Source organism: Vicugna pacos, chromosome 9 (genome assembly GCF_048564905.1).
Source record: "Vicugna pacos chromosome 9, VicPac4, whole genome shotgun sequence".
Taxonomy (NCBI): domain Eukaryota; kingdom Metazoa; phylum Chordata; class Mammalia; order Artiodactyla; family Camelidae; genus Vicugna; species Vicugna pacos.
In genome coordinates, this window is record NC_132995.1 from 19,935,095 (window position 1) to 19,952,122 (window position 17,028).

The window sequence follows — 17,028 nt, forward strand, 5'->3', positions numbered from 1 at the left end:
CAGTTTGTTGGGAGGAGATAAATGGCTTTATTAGCTGGAGGTGGCTTCTCAGACCATTCTGATAACAAGTCAGGAGGCAAATCTTGGACTGGGTCAGTTCCATCGCAGCCGCGGGGCAGCTGCGGGTGCCCCAGATGCTGGCAAAGTCAGGGAGCTGAAACACATTTCTCTAAACTATAGAAATGATGGCTATTTATTAAATTTCTGTGAGCTTTAAAGAGAGGACTTTACTCTTTCTCATTTGCAATTAAGCAAATGCAAGGATAATATCTAGGCGATATCTGTTACACACCAATTAATTAGTATAAATAAATAGAAATGATCAAACCCAGAGCTGGCAGGGCTGTGGGAAAACGATGTGTACACGTCCACACGCGCATATACTCCACTGGAGAAAATGCACAGTGATACGATCCTTTGGGAAAGTGATTTGAAGGAAAAAAGTCACAGGAACCATAAAATTGTATATACTTTCCAGCCAACAATTTTCACTTCAGGGAAAACATTACAATAAAATAACTCAAATAGAAAAAAGATAGATATTCATAGCACTGCTGTTTATGATAGCAGGAAGACAGGAAAACAATTCCAATGTTGAACAACAGGGAAATAGTTAAACCACGTATGTGGGCAATATAATGAAATACTAATAGCCAAATTTAATAAGTAGTAAATAGCCAAATTTAATAAGTAAATGTATATGAAAGTCAGCGGAATTGCTCCATATGCATTATTTACGTTACAGCAATTTCATGTTTATGGGCTTGAGGGGACACATAAAGAAAAAGAAAAGCTGGAACCGGTGCTGGTGACCCCACGGGCTTTTGATGCCCCGAGGGTGTGTGAGGGAAAGGGGCACAGGCCAGGAGACTCAGACTGCGGGCATCTTGTGCTTGAGGGGATTCTGATGTTTAAAAATGTGAATTGCCTTCCTGTCCCCAAGCCAAAAAGGGCAAGCCTGGTCCCCAGCTCCCTAGGGCTGCCTCCCAGGGACTGTTCACGGCCACTCTGGCTGGAGGCAGCATCCTCACGAGCCTACTGTGGTCCTGCCTGCTCAGAGGCAGGGTCCACTGCGGCGTGAGATTCCAAAGCACAACACCTGCCCACCGACCAAGGCCGGAGGGCCAGCCCGGCTGGGGGCTGTTTGCATATAGGGTCTTCTCTCTAGAGTCTGTCCAATGGAGATATTAATACAAACCACAAATATAATTGTATGTTTTCTAGAAACCACATTTTTTAAAAGAAGAAACAGATGAAATAAATTTAATAATATATTTTATTTAACCCAATATAGCCAACCTATTATCCACATGTAATCAATACAAAAGATTATTGAGATGTTTTATTTTTTCGATTTTTTATATTAAATCTTTGAAACTCAGTGTATATGTCACACATACAGCACATCTCAAATCTGACTAGCCACATGTCAAGCCACATGTGGCCAGTGGCTACCACATCAGGCATCATCACTTGACATATAAGATACATCATCGAAAATGTAAAGATGAAAGATTTTTCTTTTCCACTTGGGTTGCCAGTGATACAGACGTGTCCCTGAAGGGCCGGGAGCCTCTTCCTGTCCCTTCTCTGTCCTGAAGTTCAGCCACTGGGCTTGTTTGAAGTGTTTGTTAGAGGTTGGATGGTGCTGTGGACTGAATTGTGTCCCCCAAATGTGTATGCAGAAGCCCTAACCCCCACTGTGATGGCATGTGGAGATGGAGCCTTTGGAAGGTAAGCAGAGTTAGATGAGGCCATGGTCAGAGGGACCCCCATAATGGGATTAGTGCCCCCTTATGAGAAGAAACACCAGAGAACTTGCTCGCTGTCTCTGCAGGGTGAAGACACGGGGAGAAGAGGGCCGTCTGCAAGCTGGAGCCCTCACCAGAACCCAGCCATGCCAGCACCCTGATCTCCAGCTCCCAGCCTCCAGAACTGGGCATCACACATGTTCACGGTTAGGCTGCCCTGTCTGCGGTGCTTTGCTGTGGCAGCCCGAGCAGACTGCGGCAGGTGGGGAGCTGGGACGGCTGAGGGCTTCCTGGGGACTCCCCTGATCCCTGCGCTCTAAGCTGCCTTAGGGCCAACAGCATTTCTCTCCCTGCCTTGAGATGACAAGTTGACCTGGTGTGTGGAAGACCCCCTGGATGAGCCCGAACATCCTCAGAGAGGGGGCTGTTTGCTGCAGCCACTAAGAAGCAGCCCCATCCTTCTGCACTAGGCACAGGTGGCCCTCAGAGGCCTGGGAGGAGGGCACCCCTGAATCTCCACCGACCTCCCGGCCTGCATGTGGCTAAAGAAGGCACCTGCCCACGCTGACCCGTATCACCACGGCTAAGCTCAGTGGGGCTGCAGTGCTGCTGGCGAGAGTCCTGTGTTTTCCAGTTCACTTCCTCTCCCACTGCCTCTTCTCCCTCAGCTCCCCACCCTTCCTCCTCTATCTTCCCTCAGGCTGTGACCTTAGTTCCTGTTTCACTGAGAAAGGAGATAAATTGGAAGAGAATGTTCACTCCCTACATCTGTGCCCATCTTTCCTCCGGACCTAAATGTAGGAGCTAAAACTATGAAACTCTCAAATGAAAACATAGGAATAAATCTTCATGGCCTTGGAAAAAAAACTCTTTATGACCTTGGATGAGCCAATGGTTTCTTAGATAAGACACAAAAACATAAGTGACAAAAAGAAAAACTAGATAAATGGGACTTCGTTAAAATAAAAAAATTTCTGTGCTTTGAAGGACACCATCAAGGAAGCAAAAAAAACAAATCAGAGACTGGGAGAAAATAATTGCAAACCAGGTATCTGATAGGGGACTAGTATCTAGAATGTATAAAGAACTCTCACAACTCAACAATAAAAAGACAACCCAATGGGTGAAGAATTTGAACAGACATTTCTCTAAAGAAGATATTCTAACAGTCAAAAAGCAGAGGAGAAGACACACTCAGCATCATTAGCCATCAAAACCACAATGAGATATACCAGTTCTCCCCTACTAGGATGGCTAAAATAAGAAAGACAAAAATAAATGTTGATGAGACCGGAAAGAAACTGGAATCTTTAAATGTTGCTGATGGGAGTGTAAAATGATGCAGTCACTTTGGAAAACAGTTTAACAGTTTCTCAAAATATTAAACATAGAGTTATCATATGACCCAGCAATTCCACTCCTAGGTATATAGCCAAGAGAATTGAAAGCATATGTCCCAACAAACGCTTGTATGTGAATGTTCATTAGCATTTTTTAATAGCCAAATGTGTTAACAACCCAAATGTCCATCAGCTGATGAATGGATAAACAAAATATGGCGCATACATTGTATGTAACAAACAATGGACTATTTTATTATTCAGCAATAAAAAGAATTAGATACTGATACCTGCTACAACATGGATGAACTTTGAAAATATGCCAAGCGAAAGAACTAGTCACAAAAAAACACGTATTGTATGATTCCATTTATATGAAATGTCCAGAAAAGGCAAATCCATAGGGACAGAAATAGATCAGTGGTTGCCAGGGGCTGGGGGAGGGGAGGAATGGGGAGTGACTGCTCGTGGATATGGGGTTCCTCTTTGGGGTGACAAAAGTCTTTTGACGCAAGAAAATGGAGATGGTCGCACAATCTGGTGAATATACTAAAAGCTACTGAATTGTATACTTTAAAGAGGGACGGTGGGTTTTATGGGATGTGAATTATAACTCAATAAGGCTGTTTTTAAAAAATTTCTTTAATCCTGCACCCCTCTCTAGCCACTGCCCCATTTCTCTTTATCCCTTTGCAATGGAATCCCCACAGGAGTTTTCCACGTGCGCTGTCACTAACCTGTCCCCTCTCATTCTCTCCATCCTCTCCAGCAGGTGTCTGCTCCTCCCACCACACTAAATGGCCTCCTAGCAGGGGCACCACTGCCCTCCATGTCACTAAACCCAGCTGTCAGTTCTCAGCCCTTGTCTGACCTGACCCACGGGCAGCACGTGGCACAGCTGAGCACCGCTCCTGCCTGGCCTCTCTGACCCCACACTCTCCCAGTCCTCCTCCTGCCTCCCTGGCTGTTCATTCTTGATCTTTGCTGCTTGCACGTCTGGTCCTGACTTGCAAACACTGGAGCGTCCAAGGCTCATTTTCTTACCCTCTTTCTCTCTCTTCCTCTTTTTTTTTATTAAGGTAAAATTGGTATATAAAATTATATAAGTTCCAGGTGTACAACAATGTGTCCATTGCCAAGTGGTCACCACCAAAGTCTAGTTACCATCCATCACCATTCACTTGACCCATTTCACCCACCGCCCCAAACCCCCATCCTCACTGGTGACCACCAATCTGTTCTCTGAGTCTGAGTTTGTTTTGTATTTTGTTTGTTCATTTGTGGGGTTTGGGTGGTTTGGGTTTGGGGGTTGCTTTTTGTTTGTTTATGAGGGGAGATAATTAGATTTATTTATTTATATTTGGAGGGAATGCTGGGGATTGAACCCAGGACCTTGTGCCTGCTTAGTATGTGCTCTGCAACTTGAGCTGTACCCTCCACCTGGTTTTTTTGTTTTTGTTTTTCGATTCCACATATGAGTGATATCATACCATATGTTTCTTTTTCTTTCACCTTTCAACTTATTTCACTTTACATATTGTCCTCAGTGGCCATCCATGTTGTCATAGATGGCAAGGTTTCATTCTTTTTTCTGGCTGAGTAGTTTTTCATTGTGTGCATATAGCACATCTTCTTTATCCAGTCATCCATCGATGAACACTTAGGCTGTTTCCGCAGCCGGGCTCACCCCTTCTCTTTCCTGTCTGCTCTCACTCCCCTGGGGCTCCCATCTTGTGCACAGCTTGCTCACTCTTTGAAGATTCCCAAGTGTGTTTGCCAGCTCAGAGTTTCCTCCTGCACTTGAGCCTATTAAGGACAACTGCCCACTCAGTGTCTCCGACTTTCCATTCTGAGACTGACTCCCTGATACCCATACTCCCCACTCCTCAAAAAAAGCACAACAAACAAGCAACACCAGCAACAAACAGCTTCTGGATCCAGAAACCTAATGCCTCCTTTTTCTTTCTCTCACACCCCCATATCCAACCCATCAGTCAATTCTGCTGGTTCTTCCTTCAGATATACCCATAATTTAATCTCTTCTCAGCACCTCCACCTGGGCCCTGGTCCATGCCATCATCATCTCCCCCTCCTCAGCAGTTTCCCAGCTGCCCTCCCAGCCCCTTTGATCAAGCTCAAGGCAGCCAGTGATTCTGCTAAAAGGTGAGTCCAATTGTGCCACGTCTCTGCTGAAAGCCTTCCCATGGCTCGCACTGTCTCAATCCAGCCCACAGCTAGAGAATTTACGGTGTCTCCAGGGTGCTCCACCCCCACCCCCTCTTACTCTCTTCATCTCTTGCTCCAACCACACTGGCCCCTCCACGCTCCTGGACCCGGCCAGGACATTCCCACCCCAAGGCATATGCACATTTGCCTCCTTCTCTCAATATCTGCCTCGTTTCCTTTGGGTCTTGACTCAAACTGACCTTTTCCGGGAAGCCCTTCCTGGCCACTGGATCTGAAATTGTAGCCATCCAGTCCTCGCTGCCCCCTCCCCGGCCTTGCTAATCATCTACAGTGCTGGATACGTACCATAAGAATAGACTCCATTCAAAAAGACAACCTACGGAATGGGAGAAAATTTTTGCAAATGAAACCAACAAAGGCTTGATCTCCAGAATATATAAGCAGCTCATACGACTTAATAAGAAACAAACAAACAACCCAATTCAAAAATGGGCAGAAGACCTATACAAGCAATTCTCCAAGGACGACATACAAATGATAAATAGGCACATGAAAAAATGCTCATATCACTAATTATCAGAGAAATGCAAGTCAAAACTACAATGAGGTATCACTTCATACCAGTCAGAATGGCCATCATTCAAAAATCCACAAATGACAAATGCTGGAGAGGCTGTGGAGAAAAGGGAACCCTCCTACACTGCTGGTGGGAATGCAGTTTGGTGCAGCCACTGTGGAAAACAGTACGGAGATTCCTCAAAAGACTAGGAATAAACTTACCATATGACCCAGGAATCCCACCCCTGGGCGTATATCCAGAAGGAACCCTACTCCAAAATGACACCTGCACCCCAATGTTCATAGCAGCACTATTTACAATAGCTAAGACATGGAAACAGCCCAAATGTCCATCAACAGATGACTGGATAAAGAAGAGGTGGTATATTTATACAATGGAATACTACTCAGCCATAAAAACCGACAACGTAACGCCATTTGCAGCAACATGGATGCTCCTGGAGAATGTCATTCTAAGTGAAGTAAGCCAGAAAGAGAAAGAAAAATACCATATGAGATCGCTCATATGTGGAATCTAAACAAAACAAAACATAAATACAAAACAGAAACAGACTACAGACATAGAATACAAACTTGTGGTTGCCAAGGGGGTGGGGGGTGGGAAGGTACAGACTGGGATTTCAAAATGTAGAATAGATAAACAAGATTATACTGTATAGCACAGGGAAATATATGCAAGATCTTATGGTAGCTCACAGAGAAAAAAATGTGACAATGAATATATGTATGTTCATGTGTAACTGAAAAATTATGGTCTACACTGGAATTTGACAGAACATTGTAAAATTATTATAAATCAATAAAAAATGTAAAAAAAAAAAGAATAGACTCCATCGCATGGGTGTTTTCCCCGATTGAGAGGATCTGTATCAAGGAGAAGAGGGTTGAGATAATCTTTTCAGAAAACAGAAGAAAAAGCACATCGGCAGAGCTCAACTAACAATGGGCAGGCAGGAGCATTTCCAAATAGTGTGGCCCCTCCTAGCTGGGAATCTTCCTAGTATCAGAAAAGACATCAGAGATACAGTGTAACATACTTTTAAATGGGAGTTCGAGATTTTCAGATACTGACAGGTATATATAAAATAGACAAACAAGTTCAACAAGTTTATACTGTATAGCACAGGGAAATATACTCAACATCTTGTAGTCACTTACAGTGAAAAAGAAGATAAAAATGAATATATGTATATTCAAAAAATAAATAAAATGTGTAAAAATTGGGGGGAGGGTATAGCTCAGTGGTAGAGCACATGCTTAGCATGCACGAGGTCCTGGGTTCAATCCTCAGTACCTCCATTAAAAGATAAATAAGTAAACCTAATTACCACCCTGCCCCCCAAAAAACCAAAACAAAACAAAAAAATTGAAGGAAAAAAAAAAAAGAAAGAAAATTGTATTTGTCTCTCTTCACTAGAATGTAAGGTCCAGGAGGGGAGGAATTTTTGTCTGATTTGTTCAGAGCTGTATGCCTAGTGCTTGCAGGTAACAAATACTTTTTTTAAAATAGACTTTATTCTTCTAGAGCAGTTTCAGGTTCACAACAGAGTTGAGCAGAAAAAAAAATACGGACCACTTCGCACATTTGTGTGTTATCCTCGCGGAGGGGCCATGCTAATCTTCTCTGTATCGTTCCAATTTTAGTATATATGCTGCCGAAGTGAGCACCAGGTAATAAATGCTTGAATGAATAAATAAAAATTTTAAAGCTAGCTTTTTGGGGTTCCTCTCACTTCATTTTACACCCCATACGCATCCTGACTGCTTCTCACAGGCCGGGTTTAACTCCCACACCACCTTCGTCCCACACACCCACTCCACCCAAGTGAGAAAGGACAGGCTACCTCCCGTGTGCCTGGCGAGGCCACCTCCAACGTCAGGGCAGTGTCTGAGGCCTGCATGCCAAGTAACCCCCCAGAATGACGGCAGAGAGGAAGACAGACCCCACCAAGTGCCGGTGGGGGTGTGGAGAAACTGGAACCTCACCTACTGCTGTTGGGGGTGCAAACTGGTTTAACTCCTGCCGAGAACTGCTGGGCAGCATCCGCTAAAGCTGTGAATACATAGGTCCCATGTCTCAACAATTCCTCTCCTCATTATGTGCCTACGAGAAATGAGGGCTTGTGTCCATCAACAGCCCAGCGGTAGGACAGCTTATGAATCTTCATTCATGACAACTCCAATGCCTGGCAACAGAATGGATAAACAATTGCGGCGGCGGCCCCAAATAGAACACTCCACCACAATTAAAAAAACTACAGAGACCCACATGGGAGAATCTCACAGACATAATGTGGAGCAAAGAGATCTGAACAAAAAGATACATACAATGTGACTCTATTTATATCGTTCATGAAAAATGAATCAGTTGATCTGAGAAAGAAATGGAAAATTTTATTCGAACAAAACTGAGGATTATCACCTGGAAACAGCCTCTCAGAAAGCTCCCAGAACTGCTCTCTACTAGTTAGAGATCAAAGCACAGTGACATAAATTTTTGAGACAGAAGCCTGTACATTTAATGACATATTGTTAACAGTCTACACAACCCAGATCTATGTGTACAAAGCCAGTAGTCGGTCATGGGTCATCCTGGCCCCTTGCAAGATTAAGAAGGAAGATTATTGTCTAAAGAGCTGTGACCTTTGATGAGGTTAAAAGGGACTGTTATCTCCTCAGGAGGTCTGGTTAATGCAACTGCACAACACACACTAATGGGAGGAGGCCCAAACGGGCGAAGAGTATTTTTATGTTTAAATTTTTCTTGTCTTGCCATAAAATCTGAATTTTGTTTCATCAGTATGAAGTTAAAAAAAAAAGGAAAATATTATGGTGACAGAAAGCAGAATGTCAGTTATCCTTGGAGGCAGGAACTGCTGCGAGGAGCTGAAGGAGTCTTCTGGGGGCTGGAGATGCTCTGTATCTTAATCTGGGTGATGCTTATATGTGTGTGTGAGTGTGCGAAGTCTCACTGAGCTGCACACTTGAGATTTGTGCACTTTTCTGGATGTAGGTTAGACCTCAATTAGAAAAAGAAGAGAAGTCTTGAAGGGTAACTCAGATGGCTGACTGCTCGGGTTATGTATCCAAGCTCGCACCAGCTTCCTCCTTGTAACGGTCTGAAGACTTGCTGATTTCCCTCCCCGCTCACTCCTTGACCTTTGGAGAGGAAGTTGATGTGCAGAAGTACCCTGCACCTGATCCTGGAGGACACGGGTGCTTTCACAAAGCACATCCTTGAAGAGCTTGGTCTCTCTGCATCATTGCTCTCCAAACTGGAGGAGGGCTGGACAGGCTTTGTTTCTTCAAATCAGATTTTAATCTGAATTATGTTTGTTCTTCCACTCATGTGATAATCAGCTTGCGAGACAGCAAGACTGCCTGCATGAGATGTCGCCTTGTTTTTGACTTGAATAAAGGAAAACAATTGCTGTGAATGTTCTGTTTTCATGTCTTGGAGCTGTTCATCGTTGTGTGGTTTCCTCCCTAATTGAATTGAAATCTGCACAGTGTCTTGATGACAGTCTCATTTTGGGGGTGAATCTAGGCTCCAAGACCCTCACATGGCCCCTTTCCCTGGACTCTCCTGGGAGGTTGGGCTGAGACCCCCTGTCACATGACTCAGGACCACTCCTCTCTGTGCCGGTGGAGGAAGTGGCGGTGGACCCTCGCAGTCCTCAGGAGGTCCGTTTACTGAGTCCCACGATTGCACTGCTTGTCCAGACCCATGTCCTGTGACCATTTCTAGAGCCAGGATGTGGGTGAATCAGCTGTATCAAAGCATGTGGCTGAAGGTAAGGAAAAGGGCTTCCCCAGGGGTGTGGGAAAAACACTCCGCGATTTCATTTGCTCTCATGCCAGTACACTCACAATACTCCTGACACCAGATGTGGAGGGTTTCCCTCCTCCGCACCAAGCAATTCTCTGTGACACCAACTGGATGTCCTACAATTCAATTCTATTCTGACACTAACTGGTGTCGGTGCAGCCCCCACAGGTTACGAGCTCAGTGCCACAAGGCTGCGCCCAGCTCAGACGCCAATCTCATATCCCAGGTTGTCACTTGTACTTCTGACGGACCAGCTATAATCAGGGGTCCCAGGATCCAGTCCTTGGATTTGATAATTTGCTAGAACGTCTCACAGAACTCATGTTTACTGGTTTATTATTAAGGGTATAGTGAAGGATACAGATAAAGAGACGCATAGGGCGAGGTGTGTGGGAAAGGCGCGCGGAGCTTCGTGCCCTCTCCAGTGCGCCATCCCCCTGCCCACCCCAGCACCTCCGCGTGTTCACCAACCTGGAAGCTCTCCGAACCCTGAACTTGTGGGATATTTATGGAGCTTTCAGCGTGATTGATCATTAACTCAGTCTCTCCCCTTCCTGGAGGATGGCGAGGGCAGGGGGACGCTAAGTTCCAAGCTTCTCATCTTGGCTTAGTCTTTCTGCTGTTGCCTCATTATGAAAAAAGACACTGTCCAGGAAATCCCAAGGGATTTAGAAGCTCTGTGTCAGAAATGCTCCTAGCGCTCTTTTGTTGTTGTTGTTGTTTTTTAATAAACTTTGTTCTTTTAGAGCAGTTTCAGGTTCACAGCAGAATTGAGCAGAAAATACAGAGAGTTCACATATAGCCTCCCCAAGCCCCCCCCAACATACATACTCCCCTACCCTCAACATCCCCCATCAGTGTGGCATGTTTGGTACAATCAATGGACCAACACGGGCACATTATTATCAACCAAAGTCCATAGTTTACATTAGGGTTCACTCTTGATGTTGCACGTTCTGTGGGTTTTGACAAATGCATAATAACATGTAGCCACCACTATAGTATCATACAGAGTAATTTCATTGCCTTAAAAACCCCTTGTGCTCCATCTATTCATTCCTCCCTCCCTCCCTCTCCCCAGACCCCTGGAAACCACGATCTTTTTATTGTTTCTGTAGCTGTGCCTTTTCCAGAATGTCATTTGGTTGGAATCATACAGTTTGTAGCCTTTTCACACTGGCTTCTTTCATTTAGTAACATGTCTTTTAAGTTTCTTCTATGTCTTTCATGGCTTGATAGATCATTTTTTTTTACTGCACATTTATTTTTAAATTTACATGTATGCACTGTTTATTGTTTCTAAGAACGTTTAGAGCTTTAGGTTTTTAAACTTAACATAGTTATCAAAGGAATAGAGCCAACCACAAAATAAGAATTAACTGAAAAAGATACATACACCCCACTATTAACAGGAACATTGTTTATAATTGCCAAGATATGGAAGCATCCTAAGTGCACATCAATAGTTGAATAGACAATAGAGATGCAGAATATATATATATATATATGTATATATATATATATGTAATCGAATACAACTGACCCATAAAAAAGTATATTTTGCCATTTGCAGCCCTTCATTCACTTTTTTTTTCACTTCAAAAACCAGAATTGTATAACTGGCAGAGACGAGAAATGCTCCTAGTGCTCTTATGACTTAGGAAATTACAAAGGTTTTAGGAGCTTTGTGCCGGGAACCAGGGGCAAAGACTTATATATGTGTGTGTGTGTATGTATAGTTTTATTTCACACCAGGGAACACCAGAGTGTGACAACAGAGGGAGGAACACGCACTCAGGTGAGCCACAGGTGCCCACCTCCCCATGAACTCGCTCCTGCAGCAGGGGGCAGGGAGTTGCGAGCAAAGTGGTGTTTCCAGGTGAGGACACAGCACGAGTGCAGAACAGAAGGAGCGTGGGGAGCCTGGGCCGGCCCTGGGGGTGATGCTCTGCACCCCCTGCCCCGCCCAGAGCTGGGCCCCCTGCAAGCCCTGCGTCCACTGTGGTGCTCCCCGACAGCCCCCTGCCTCTCACTGAGCACCTTTGCTTCAACTCCAACTCCTGCTGCAGCTCCGGTCTTGGGAAAAGAAGTTGTCAGCAAGTGTCTGGCTTGGCCCAAGGCTGAAAAGGTTCTTCTGCTTCCTGGGTTGGGGGTGGGGACTCCAGCAGGCTTGGTTGGGATACAAAGGAAGGCATTTTGGCATTTTAGAATGTTGGTAATTTTGCAAACTGCATAAAGTGTGTGTGTGTGTGTGTGTGTGTGTGTGTGTGTTCCAGAATCCTGGAACGCTGATTCCCACAGCCCTGGGTATTGCTGTGGGCAGCCAGAGGGCCATGTCAAGTGTGGCTGTGCTGAGAAGGAATGGGCCCCGCGGGTGGCTGGCCTTAGGCCCCCCACTCCCATCCCTCCCTGCTTGGTGCGCGGGAACCGGTCTCCGGAAAGCCTGTTCTTTGGGGTCAGACGTCTGGCAGGATCCCTAAGCTGACGCTCCAAGGATTGAAATTTCCCCTTGTTTTTGCCCAGAAACGTCTGGCTCCGGCTGCCCATCCCCTGTTCTCCCCCTCCCTGCCTGCTTGCCTTTCTGTTTTCAGCGCTGGAACATTCCGCTTAGAGCTGGGCTCTGTGGCAGGGAGGAGAGCCAGCAGGCGATTAGATCTGGAGGACGCAGGACAGTGCCCTGGCCACAGCGGCTGGGCTGGCACTGACCCTGTCTTGCCAGTGTCAGGGACACGGCTGCCCGGGGACCTGTGAAGGGAGCAGGGAAGAGCCCCCAAGAGCCTCCTGTGGGCTTCACTCTCCCTCCCGGGTGCCACCGCCCTGTCCCCACTCCTTTCCTCCCTTCTAGACTGATCCAAAGCCAATCTGAGGTTTTGAGATGGGGAGTCCAGGAGGGGGAAAGTGAGAGGCAGGCCGAGAGGGGCTGGAGGGGTGTGTGTGTGTGTGTGTGTGTGTGTGTGTTCAGGGCTCACTCTCCTTTGGGAGAGGGACTCCACCTTGCAGTGTCCGGTACAGACGGGTCTACACCTACCTCTGTGGGCCTTGTTGGAACTACTCCCTCCATGGCCCTAAGAAAGCTCCTTTGGGGCCTCGGGGCACCACAGACTCCCTCAGTTTGGACCTGGGTTGCCTGGAAGGGCGTAGGAGAGTTGGGGACAAGCAAGAGAAAGGCCAGGAGACACCCCAGTATGTGGCTAGGAGCCTGAGTGCAGACACCAATGGAGGCCAGATCAACAGGTTAGGAGAAGCGGGTCAGGGCAGCTGTGGATGCAGGAGCTGTCCCTGTGAACCCGGCATCTTGCCAATGGCCCCCAGGAGCTAGGGGAAGTCACAAGGCCACTTACCCTTAGAAAAGAAGCATCTGTGGAATGGCCATGGTGCAGGGCCTGGATTGGGACCTGTGGGGGCCACAGATGAGTGATGACTGAACTGGCCCCTGCCTTTGAGTGACTTGGACTTGAGGGCCAGCTTTGATGGACACAGGCCCCCTCAGGCACCTCCTGGAGGACAGAGGGTGGGGAAGCCGGAGAAGGGGCTGCAGGTGCTCTGGGAGCATAAATGGGACAGCCATGCTGACCTGGATCATCCCAGGAAGGCTGCAGAGTGGAGGTGGCAGCTGCACTGGGGTCCACAGTAGGGCCAAATTCACGGGCAGAGGCAAAATGCCAGCCAGAGTCAGCCCAGAGCCCAGCTCTGTCAGGCTTAGTGGGGCAGGCCCCTCTCCTCCCACCTCTGGCATCCACCCCACGTTCTGCCCTCTGGGCACAGGCCCCTTGAGTCTGCTCAGGGCTGAGGTTGAGCACCCACGTGCTCAGGGGGCCTTGGCAGATGGGGGCCTGGGCACAGAGAGAGGCAGGAGCCAGCCAGCGAGCACTGAGGAGGGAGGCGTTGGGCAGCCTAGACCCTGCCGGTGCCACGTGTGAAAAGCCCCAGACGCACAGGCAGCCCCTCCCGCCCACAACAGCCCTCAGGAGGGCCACTTCCTGCTGGCTCCGGGGCAGAAGGGGGCCAGCGGAAGCGGCTGCCTTATTTGTGAGTGTGGCCTAAGAGACCCCGGGTCCTGGCTGAGAACTGGGTCAGCCTCGAAGTCCCCCCCTCCCCGCCCAGTGGCTGAGCCCAGGAGTGGCCCTGCTTCCCCCTGCAGCCTCTTTCTGGTCGAGTCCCAGACAACAGACAGGGGCAGGGGGGAGGCCAGGCCAGCAGAAATCCTCAGATGCCAACCTGGACGCCATCCCCAAGGAAGCCACTGGACCCCTGCCAACTAGTCTGATGTCATCTTTCCAGAAAGCTCTGCCTAGGTGGGGGTCGGTGGGCACTTCCTGCCCTGCCTGAGAGGGCAACAGTCAGTGTCTGGGGGAAGGGGCCGGTCCCCAGCCTCCAGACAGAGGCCAGGGTTCTCATCTAGCACACTGCCTGCAGGCTCCTTCCATTTCCTTGCCATCCTTTCTGCCCCAACGCCCTCAGCCCATTTCTTACTTGATTCATTTATTCAGTCAACAAATATTTAATGCCAGGGACAGGAGGGGATGATTAACAAAAAGACCCAGGCTCCCAGGCCTCATGGCAACTCCCAACCTCTCTGATAAAGTCCTGCCGTCCTCTGAGGCTCAACCAAACACCACCTCCTCCAGGAAGCCCTTCGTCATCACACAGCTGTCCCGGGAGCTCTGTTTACTGGCTTTGTCTATCCCCTTCAGCCTGAGGATGGTCTTGCGTGACCTGGCTCTGCCTCCCTGGGACCAGTGCACAGATGGGTCTCAGGAAGTGGCAGCCACTGCCCTCAACAGCACCCAAAACCCCTCCCCCATCATCAAGGTGGGATAAGATTCCTTGGGTCCTGTGAATCCCTTGCCTGCCTGTGGCAGACAGCACCCAAATGTTATCAGTGCACATGTGGTGGTCCTTGTTTAAGAAAACTCAGTATCTGAAAATCCCAGCAGCCAAAACTGACAGGCTGGGGCCACTGACATACCCCCGAGTAATTCTCCCCTAATATCTGAGGAACTCTACACTCCTGCCCAGGGGTGGGCTAAACTCGAAAGAGGCCTATCTGTCAGTCAGTCCCAAAGCGCCCTGTGGTCACCGCTGTGACTTCACCCATCTGGCCTGATTCCAGTAAGGGTGCTTCAGGCAATGCTAAGGGGCTGGGGGGCTCCACTGCCCCTCAGATGCATGGGCCTGGTCCTCAGGGTCTCACACATCTGCATCTCAGAGAGGAAGGGCCTAGGCAGGCCCCTCCCAGGGCCCAAAGCCTGTTAGCAGCCTCATCCTCTGGCAGGGATGTGGAGTCCATGTCCAGCTGAAGGGAAAGATTCCTGGGTGGTGGACAGGAGCACATGGCTGGCAGGACAGTGGGTTCCCATGCCCTTGCCAGGCCTTGCAAGTGAAGCCCCAGGAGAGGGTATGAGGGCCTGGATGCAGGCCCTGCAGGCCCAGCCCTGCTGCCAGACCTTATGCATCATTCTGGGGAAAACAGAACACCCACAAGGAGTGAGGCACTGATTCGGCCTAAAAAACGCCTGACCTCCTCCAGGTGTGAGGGCAGCATGGTGGCCAAGGGCAAGGGTCAGCTGTGTGTCCCTGACTGGGGTAACTCCAGAGTCCTGGATGACAGCACCTGTTAGGGAGGTGGCAGAGGTGAGCGCAGGCTTGTGCGGCCTGGCTGGGCAGCAGGCCCCTTCTGAGAACAGCCGGGGGCTGTGGGTGGAGGCAGGACCTGGCCTGACACTTGACCCAAGCCAGGCTGGCGAGGTTGTCTCTGAAGGGAAACAAACACATAAGGACTCAGAGACGGGTCTCCCGAGGCAGCACCTTCCTTCCCTGGGCCCACTTCTTCCACAGTGGGGGGTCCTGATTCCTCCCTACATCCCTCTCAGTGGCCAAGGGCAGTGATCGCCGCCCCACCTCACCCTCGGCCCAGGGCAAATGTCCCACCTGTGGCCTTTACTTTGCTCCCCAGCCCCATCTGCTGTCATCAGAGTGTCTCAGAACAAGGCAGGGGCCAGCCCGTTGGGGGAAGGTGACAGCAGCTAAGGCTTGCCTTCCGCCACCCACTGCGGCAGGCAGATGTGGCCTTAGTGGAGCCTAGGTCCCACTCTGGGGATCCCAGGGGGAGCAGGAGGCTGCACAGCCGCTTCCCCCGCCACCTCAGCCATCTGTACACAGCCCTGAAACCAAACAGAAGACCTGCTACCCTGCTGAAGGCTCCGGGGGCTCCCAGTGCATCCGAGCGGCACCCCCCCCACCTCTCTGGTCTTTGCCCACCATGCTGCTCAGAACACCCGGGTTCCTCCTCTCCTTGAGGCCTTTCACTTGCTGTCCCCCGGTCTGGAACACCATCTCCCCAACTGGCCTTCCTCACTCATTCTCCCCATTCAAGGTGAGCTCACCTCTGTGGAGCGCTGTCCTCCATCTGCACCCCCCATGCCCCAGTCCATGCCGCCGTCACAGCCCACACCAGGACCACGCCACCTGCTCCTATGCCTCTGTGTCTCCCCCACTAGGCTGTATGTTCCTTGAGAGCTGTGACCTCGTGGGTCTGACTCCGGCTGTGTGTCCCCAGCCCCTAACCTGGCATATGGCAATGAGTGAGCCTGCATGAATGAAGGCTCAGGGATGCCACAGCCCTGTCCCAGCCCTTGGGGTCAGGGTGTGGGGAGTGAGGGCGCGAGGGAAGCAGCTCTGAGGATCGAAGGCTGAGGACTGAGCCAGCCCTGGCAAGGAAGGCACAGACTTCAGCCAGCCTACCCCACCTGCCTCGGGTTCTGTGCCCTGTGCCCCTCTGGCAGGCAGCCATGGAGAAGGCTGGTGGTGCCTGGGATCAGCTGTGGAAATCGTCTCTCCTGTCCCAAGGAATGCTGCCCTAGTGCTTCTAGTCGCCCTTCCCCGGGAAAGGGAGGTTCCAGGGGAGTGGGGCTGCCTCCAAGAGGCCAGTGGCTAGAATTGGGCACTCCCTGCTCCGGCACCAGGCCTGGGGGAAGGGACAGGGCTGCCTGGCCCAGGCTTCCAAGGATGCCTGGTCTGGCTGTCTTCAGTAAGTTGCCCTGCACCCCACAATCTGCCCTGACCTGAGCCCTCTGCCCAGGCAGAACCACGTGAACCAGTTTGTGCGGCTCAGAGAGCCCAAGGGCTTGTAAATTCTTGGAAGCACCTCTGATCCTCCCCACCCCGGTCCCTCTGCCCTGCAGGTTAGGCCACAGGCCGGCCTGAGGCGCCTTACACTTTGCCCCTCCCACCCTCCCTCAGGGGGTGGCCCAGCTTGCTGAGTCAGCACTCCAAGGAGATCCTCAGGGTTCTGCCTGCATGTGAGCATTTGAGAACCGGGCAGAGAGGACAACTGTTCACC

General features: G+C 49.5%; 1 non-coding gene across 1 annotated transcript; it reads right to left on the minus strand.

Moving 5' to 3' along the window:
• Nucleotides 1–7,418: 7,418 nt before the first annotated feature.
• On the minus strand, nt 7,419–7,525 carry LOC116277591 (U6 spliceosomal RNA). Its single transcript, XR_004187086.1, has one exon. It is a non-coding gene; the product is annotated as a U6 spliceosomal RNA (small nuclear RNA).
• Between the last annotated feature and the right edge of the window lie 9,503 nt (nt 7,526–17,028).